The sequence below is a fragment of the Alligator sinensis genome, unplaced genomic scaffold (assembly GCF_000455745.1).
Source record: "Alligator sinensis unplaced genomic scaffold, ASM45574v1 scaffold289_1, whole genome shotgun sequence".
Taxonomy (NCBI): Eukaryota; Metazoa; Chordata; order Crocodylia; family Alligatoridae; genus Alligator; species Alligator sinensis.
Window position 1 is genome coordinate 4,126,113 of NW_005841881.1, and position 7,184 is coordinate 4,133,296.

General features: G+C 43.0%; 1 long non-coding RNA gene across 1 annotated transcript in view; it reads right to left on the minus strand.

Annotated features, from left to right (window-relative positions):
• The window catches only part of LOC112549213, a 153,254-nt gene extending 148,511 nt beyond the window's left edge, over positions 1–4,743 (minus strand). The window contains exons 1-2 of the long non-coding RNA XR_003092573.1: positions 4,500–4,743; positions 1,331–1,428 (exon numbers count right to left, since the gene is read on the minus strand). This is a non-coding gene — a long non-coding RNA (uncharacterized LOC112549213). The remainder of the gene's footprint in view (positions 1–1,330; positions 1,429–4,499) is intronic.
• Between the last annotated feature and the right edge of the window lie 2,441 nt (positions 4,744–7,184).

Genomic DNA, 7,184 nt, shown 5'->3' on the forward strand with positions numbered 1-7,184 from the left:
TGGGCCTCCCCGCTCCTGCAGCAGCTTCGGGGCTTTGAGGGCTCAGCAGACCCCCCCCTCCCCACATCTGGCACGGGGTGGGGGCAGCAGGGATTGCCCCTTGCTGGCAGAAGCAGTGAGTCTGGGGGGGTTTTCATTTTTTTCTTAAAGGGCCAGAGGTGGCCTGGGCGCAGCACGGGGCAGTGGAGGCAGTGGGGATCACCCCAGGCCTGGCAGCACCTAGTGAGCACCCTGGCTTTTTTTTTAACAAGTGCGGGAGCTGGGGTGGGGGAGGCAGCTGTTGCCGGGCTGGGACAGGGGCAGGGGATGGACCTGGCCTCGCTGATTTGGAGATTCAGCAGCAGCCAAATCTCCAAATCAGGTTCCACCAAATCGAATCAGGACAGTGATTCAAATCATCAAATCGAATCACTGTCCCCCAGATTGGCTGAATCTGAACCCGAAGCAAAACTAGCCACTTTGCACAGGCCTACTGAACACCATATATAATGAGCTAAAAATGAAGCACTTGTACCAAATGCTTGTTTTCTAAGTTGCTCGGTTTTAAGATTGTGAGGTGACGACAAGAAGGCACAGACGTTTTATAAGCCAACTTAAGACTTGGAATCCATTTAAGCTATTATGACCTTAACTTTTCATCAACACACTGTACAGTTTTAATTTTCCTTATGTCTCTCATGAGGTCTCAGATTTCTGCCTATTATCTTTTAAATCTGACTTGGTTTATGACCTTGAAGATTTAGATATGAACTTTTTCAAGTTTATTAGGAAGCTCTGGCCATGTGGTATTGTTTTTACTTGTTATTACTTGTTGAGCAGCGATAATCTTCTATGCAGTTCTTAGCAGACACTGTATGCAAGATCCTTGTGTAATTTTGCAATGGTATCTTTTACCATGAGCTGTTAGGCCTGTGCAGAAATACGCTGAAATCAATGGGACATGGTGTGCAGAGAAAGGCCTACACTAGCAGTATGCATTGCACGAGCAGTGTCTTAGGTTGTAAATTTTGGGCAAGAAGCTTCCTGTAACCCACTCAACTGAATTGCTCCCATCAGCTTGTCGAGTGCATCGGGATGAGCAATTCAAATGATCCAGGCTGTGAGCCATCACTAATATGCATTTGTTGCTTTACCAACTTTGGTATCACCTTGTCTGACTCTCTCAAAGCAAAATGTTCCTACACTAAAAATGGGTAATAGAATGCCAAGAGACAGTCAATACATCTCAGAAAATGACATTTGTGATTCATTATTAAAGAGCATTATTTGACCTTTCATCTAAGAAGCTCAATGTGCTTTAGAAATATTAGAAAATTAATATTCACAGTACCTCAGGGAGACTGGGTCAGTGTTGTTCTCTTCATTTTTCTCATAATGACTGAGGTTCTCTGGTGAAGTAGGCAGCACTTCAACTTCACATATCATGCCCTGAAATTTGTGCAAGGATTCATCCTTAATGTAACTCTACTGCATTTAGAAGAAGTAAACCAGTGATTTATTTGGACCAATATTCATTCTTAACACAGAATGCACTGGGGTTATTTGAATTGTGTAATTGTAGTGAGGACAAATTCTCTATTATAGCATTAGGATGAAATTAGGAAAGAAAACTCTAGGCTGAAAGCTTTCCTAACTGTGAAATTTTAGGGTATAGAATCACCTCCTCAAGAGAAGTGGCACAAATCCTATCTCTTGGAACTTCTGTTAGTCTGGATAAACCTGCAGAGGATGTCCTTTAGGGAACAATTTTGCTTATGTGTGGAGATAGACTGGATGACCTACCAGATCTCTGCCTGTGTGGTCAAACTTGTATGATTCAGACATTGCGACACTGAGAGACACGCATACTTGTATCTGGCATGATAGTTGGTCAGAATGACTGATTTGAATGTCCTTTCAGTTAAAAAGAAAACTCAGTGACTCACTTTCTCCTCATCCTACACTTTTGTTACTGAGAGGTTCAAGTCAGCTATCTGATATTTTAGATGTTCTGAAAAAAACACATTTAGGTAAACTGACCACAAAAATCCACATAAGGAAGTGGATTATATGAGGCCATAATTGTTAATTTGATGGTGATTTACAGGCAAACTGAAATGTTCTAAAAATAAATAAATGAAACTTTGAACAAGATCTCAAATCTTCAACCACAATCATGTTTAGAATTCACCTAATATGTTTGAACATCATGTCCCATTTTTATATACCTGCTGAAATCTGAATTTTGGATTCTTTTGTTTCCCTCGCTGGCTAGAGCTCATGCCCCCATGGAATCCAGGTACAGACATTACACTTTTACCAGTATAAGTGATAGGAAACTGGTCTAAACCTATAACAGAACAGAAGTTTGGCATACCTAGACTGGTTGAAAAATTGCAAAACCCAGTCTAAGACAGGCAGCCTGCATGCTCCCTCATCTCCCTCCCCCCCATCACCCCCAAAGGGTAAATGTGTGTTCACTACCAATCTAAAATACACTGCCTACAGAAAATCATGTAACTTAAATTGATTCCACCTTGGGTTTTTTGAATGTCTGTACCTAGCCCTAAAGCTTAGAAAGATGAGAGGAAGCAACACTGCTTGCACAACGTTAAGTATTAGCACTCTCAGTAATTGCTGCAAGAAAAAAGACAATAGGACTCTGTACTTAGGTCTTAGCAGGCAGAAATGTTTCAGTTCACCTGCTGCAAGGTAAATAGTTACCCTCCTCTTCAGAGCCCCCCCATTATTTTTCATGAGCTACTAATCAGCTCTCCAATTCAGGCCACTTAAGTTAATGAACGTGAATAATGTACAATATAGCAATTGCCTCTGCCTTTGTGCTTATTAATACACATAAGAGTAGAGTCCGCTTTACTGAACACCTGTCCTTGGAATAACCTATGCAAACGAACTGCTATATCATTGCTTCTCAGAAGTAACACCCACAGTTGTTTCTTGCTATTCCTTGTTGCTGACTGACATGGGATCATGTGATCTTAGCACTGACAAAACATGCTGCACTGAATGCTTTAGAAAATTAAATCACTGTGCATGTTAGCTACATCTGAATTAAGCTCGCCATGGCTTTGGGTGAGGAGGCTAGAGACAGTTCTAGCTTGACCAGGGATTCTGGTTTTCTCTGATTTAAAAAAAATCCCCAATTTTCAGATTAAAAAAACCCCTCCAAATCCATATTTTTTTAGTTATTAAAATGAAACACCACTAATATATAGATATATCTATAGTGGTGTTTCATTTTAATCACAGGAAAACATGGATTTGGGGTTACTTTTTAAAATCTGATAATTGGGGATTTTTAAATCAGAGAAAACTGGTATCCCTGCTCATGACCCTGTCTGTCTGTTTGTCCTTCTGCCTGTCTGTCTGTATATCTACATGTTGTTTTGGCTTGCATCACTGTAATATGGGAGGGCTTCATTAATGTTACTGTATCTATTCTTACAGGCACCCTGTGAGGTAGGTCACTATCAACATAGTTTTAGGTATGGTGAACTATGATACAGAGGGCAGAATTCAGTGCAGTGGCCCACACACGTGAGACTGATGCAATGTAATGGCTGTCAGCTGATTGTCTCCACAGGAGTCAGGTTCAGTCACCCTGAGATATTCCTTTGACTTACTCAAGGTCACACACACAGACTAGACCTGTATATAGACACCAGCTCTCAGTCTGAAATCCCAAGAACACCTTTCAAGAAAGCTGATGTTAAATTCCCAGCACTCTTGACCTTTTCCAAGAGGCTGAAAAGAAGTGATTGAATCATGTAACTTACTTCTAACATATGGTCCACATAGCTGCCAATTATTAAGTGAGATCCTCAAGGGTCATTTTTGCAGTTGTGAGAGTGAGAAGTGAACAAGCTTTTTCCGATTTGGTCTGTCCCTTTCCCTGCTCCCTCTCCCCACTTGTCTGATGATAGCAATATAGTGTTGGTGGGCACAAGCCTGACACTGATGCTACTGCGCAGTAGGGTTGTAAATGACACGTGCTGCCGGGACTGTGCAGTAACAGCCGTTACTCACAGTCATTTAGTACTCGCTAAAGCAAGTACTACTACTAGCTTACTTCTAATATATGGTCCACATAGCTGCCAATTATGAAGTGAGCTCCTCACTTAATAACTACAATTTTACCAGACATTAAGCTTTTTTACCAGTATAAGTAACAGGAAACTGGTCTAAACCTGTAACAGAACAAAAGTTTGCCATACATATATGGGTTTAAAAATGGCAGAACCCAGTCTAAGATAGGTTGGACTACGTGACCTCCTGAGGTCCCTTCCAACCCTCATTTTCTATGATTCTATAAGTCTATAGGCTGCCTGCATGTCCCCCTCTGATCCCCCCAAAGGGTGAATGTGTGTTCACTACTGATGTGACGCAGCGAGTTACTGTGCTGTCAGGGGCACATGTAGATGTGCTCAGTGAATGGTAATATTTACATCTCAGCACCTTCAAATGCTTTGGTGCACCTCTGAGGCAGTCATGTAACTCACCGAAGTCAGCGAGCCAGTTGCAGAACGTGAAATAGAATCCAGGAGTCCTGAGTCTCATCCTGTGCACAAGGTCAGAGATTCCCCAGTTTGTCCCTGTAGCGTTTTCTTTCCCGCCTTTCCATCTCTGAAAGGATCTGTAATCTGCTGTCTGTTTTTGATTGACCCGTGTCTCTTTCTTTCATACCTCTGGGCCTTTTCCCTGTTCTCTATCTACAGTGACCCAGTCTCCCCTTCTTTTCTCCTCCTGTCCTTTCTCCCTGTGATAGTCTTTTTAATCCTTCTGCTCCTGTCTCCCTCCCTCACAGTATGGGATGGAATGTCCTGCTGCTTTGAGCCAAGAAGTAGTAGCGCAGGCCACCTGTTCCATGCCATGTCCTGCCCTGAGTCACAGTAGGGGAGAGAAGTCAGCAGAAGGGACAGTGGAAAGGGATGAAGGGGAGGGGTGAAGAACTAGTGACTGTCAGGTTAGCAGCACTAGCTGTTGGTAGTAAGGAGGAACTGAAGTATAAATCTTGTTCATTGCTTGCAGCCCTGACATTTCAGCTGGTATAACTGAGAGAGTGGCAGCTGCAGTAAATGTGTGACTGTCACTCCAAATGAGTGACACCTAACAAAAAGGACTAAAATGCAATAAATAAATAAATGAAGGGAGGCTGTAAAAGGCAATGAGTATTATGTTATTGTGTTGTTTATACAGCCTCATACATGTGTATGATCCTTGCAAGTAAACCTGTTGTTTCAAAGAACAAAAGTAAAGGCTCCCTGAGTGAAGCCCAGTGTGTCTTTTCTGTAGCAGGCTGAAGCAGCTCTGAGAATAAGTTTCTTCTGTTTCTGCAGCAGTGCTCTTAGGCCCTTAAGAGGTATGCTTCATGGAGAATAAAAATAAACTAATTTAATAGATTCAAACCACAACTGACATTTACAATTGGACAATTCAGGAACAAAGAGCACTTTAGCAAAGGGCCAGCTCCTGTTGATGTCTCTGTTTTTGCCACTGGATTGACTAGTTTACAATGGGCCTTTATTCAGTGGAGGATCAATAGTGTGGGGCAAATGAAAAGGGTCAGGATATTTGCAATCTCAGGGTCTTGATCTGACACCCCATACTCATAAAGGGAGATCCAATGACTTCACTATAGCTATGCCCACATTTAAGGGTTGTTTTTCTGTACCAAGGCTGCATGATCGATTCCTTATGCAATTGCAAACAATAATGTTTTTAGGGCCGGACACTGCTCCTGTTGAAGTAAATGGCAAAACTCCCACTAATTTCAAGGTCCTTTAATCCCTTCAAGGCCTCTCTAATTAGGCTGAATTATTTAGTGTTTGTAAAGCACTTTGGAAGTGTAGTGAGCTATGTAAGTGCAAAAGATTATTATTATTAAACTCATTATTTTATCTTTTATGTTTCTCATAAAGGTGGATATGACTTAACACTAAGCTTGTCAGTGCTTGAACAAATCAAAAAGATTGTTCTGGCTTTTTAAAATAAACCACAATGAAATGATGGTGATGGTGATGATGATCATGATTTACTGAACACTTGCCATTCCTGAGCCAGTACAGGACCTGCACCTGCCCAGACTTACAAAAGGAACTGTACTCATCTAAGTGATTTTCACAGAATCATAGAATCAGAAAATTAGGGTTGGAAGGGACCTCAAAAGGTCGTCTAGTCCAACCCCTTCTGAAAGCCAGACCATCCCCAACTAGATCATCCCAGCCAAGGTTTTGTCTAGCTGCATCTTAAAAACCTCCAAAGAGCTTGTCAGGTCCACAAAGTGCTTTACACTTCCAAAATGCTTTTTTCCATTTGTTAAATGCCCTCCTTTATTGAACCTTCCTTGGAGGTTTTCGAGATGAAGCATAGTCATCTGCCTGAAGTGATTTAGGAAAAAATAATCCTGCATACGTTGGGTATTAGGCTAGATGAGTCTTGTGGTCCTTTCCCATCCAGTAATTTTATGACTCCTGTGGGCATATCTATGCGTGTGTTAAAGTGCTTCAGGTCTCATGTCTACAGGTGCACCATCATTGGGAGCAAATTGTGCCTGACAAGATCAGCCCTGTCCAGGGCTGTTCCTGCCCTGCTCTGCCCCCTTGCAGCAACCAGGGGGAGCTCCTTGGGCTATGAGGGGACATGGGGGCTGGTCCCGATGCCCATGTGGTCGGGAGAGCTCTGCATTTGGCAGAGATGCTGCCTGCCAGGCACACGGGGATCAAGGGGGTCCCAATCCTCACGTGGCCAACAGAGCCATCCCTGCTAAGTGGGAATATTGCCTGCCAGCCACATGAGGATCAGGAGGGTGCCAATCCCCACATGGCTGGGAGACAGTTGCCCCTGCAGCCGGCACTGCTCCCCCCTGCATCAGGGCTTAGCCAGGCAGCAGTGGGCCCCCTGGTGCCTGGGCTTACTGGGAGCAGATTACTCCTGGTCAGTGTCTACATGGGTGCAGTAGCTAAGGAACCATTATTCTAGTACCTGTATTTCCTGGTACTAGCAAATGGCACGTTAGCTTAATTTACTGTTCAGTAAGTCCTGTGCACATGTAGACGCTGATGCTTTACTGCGCTTTAGATTAGTCTAATGTGCAGTAAACCATCTCATGTAGATTCATAGATGTTAGGGTTGGAAGGGACCTCAATAGATCATCGAGTCCGACCCCCTGCATAGGCAGGAAAGAG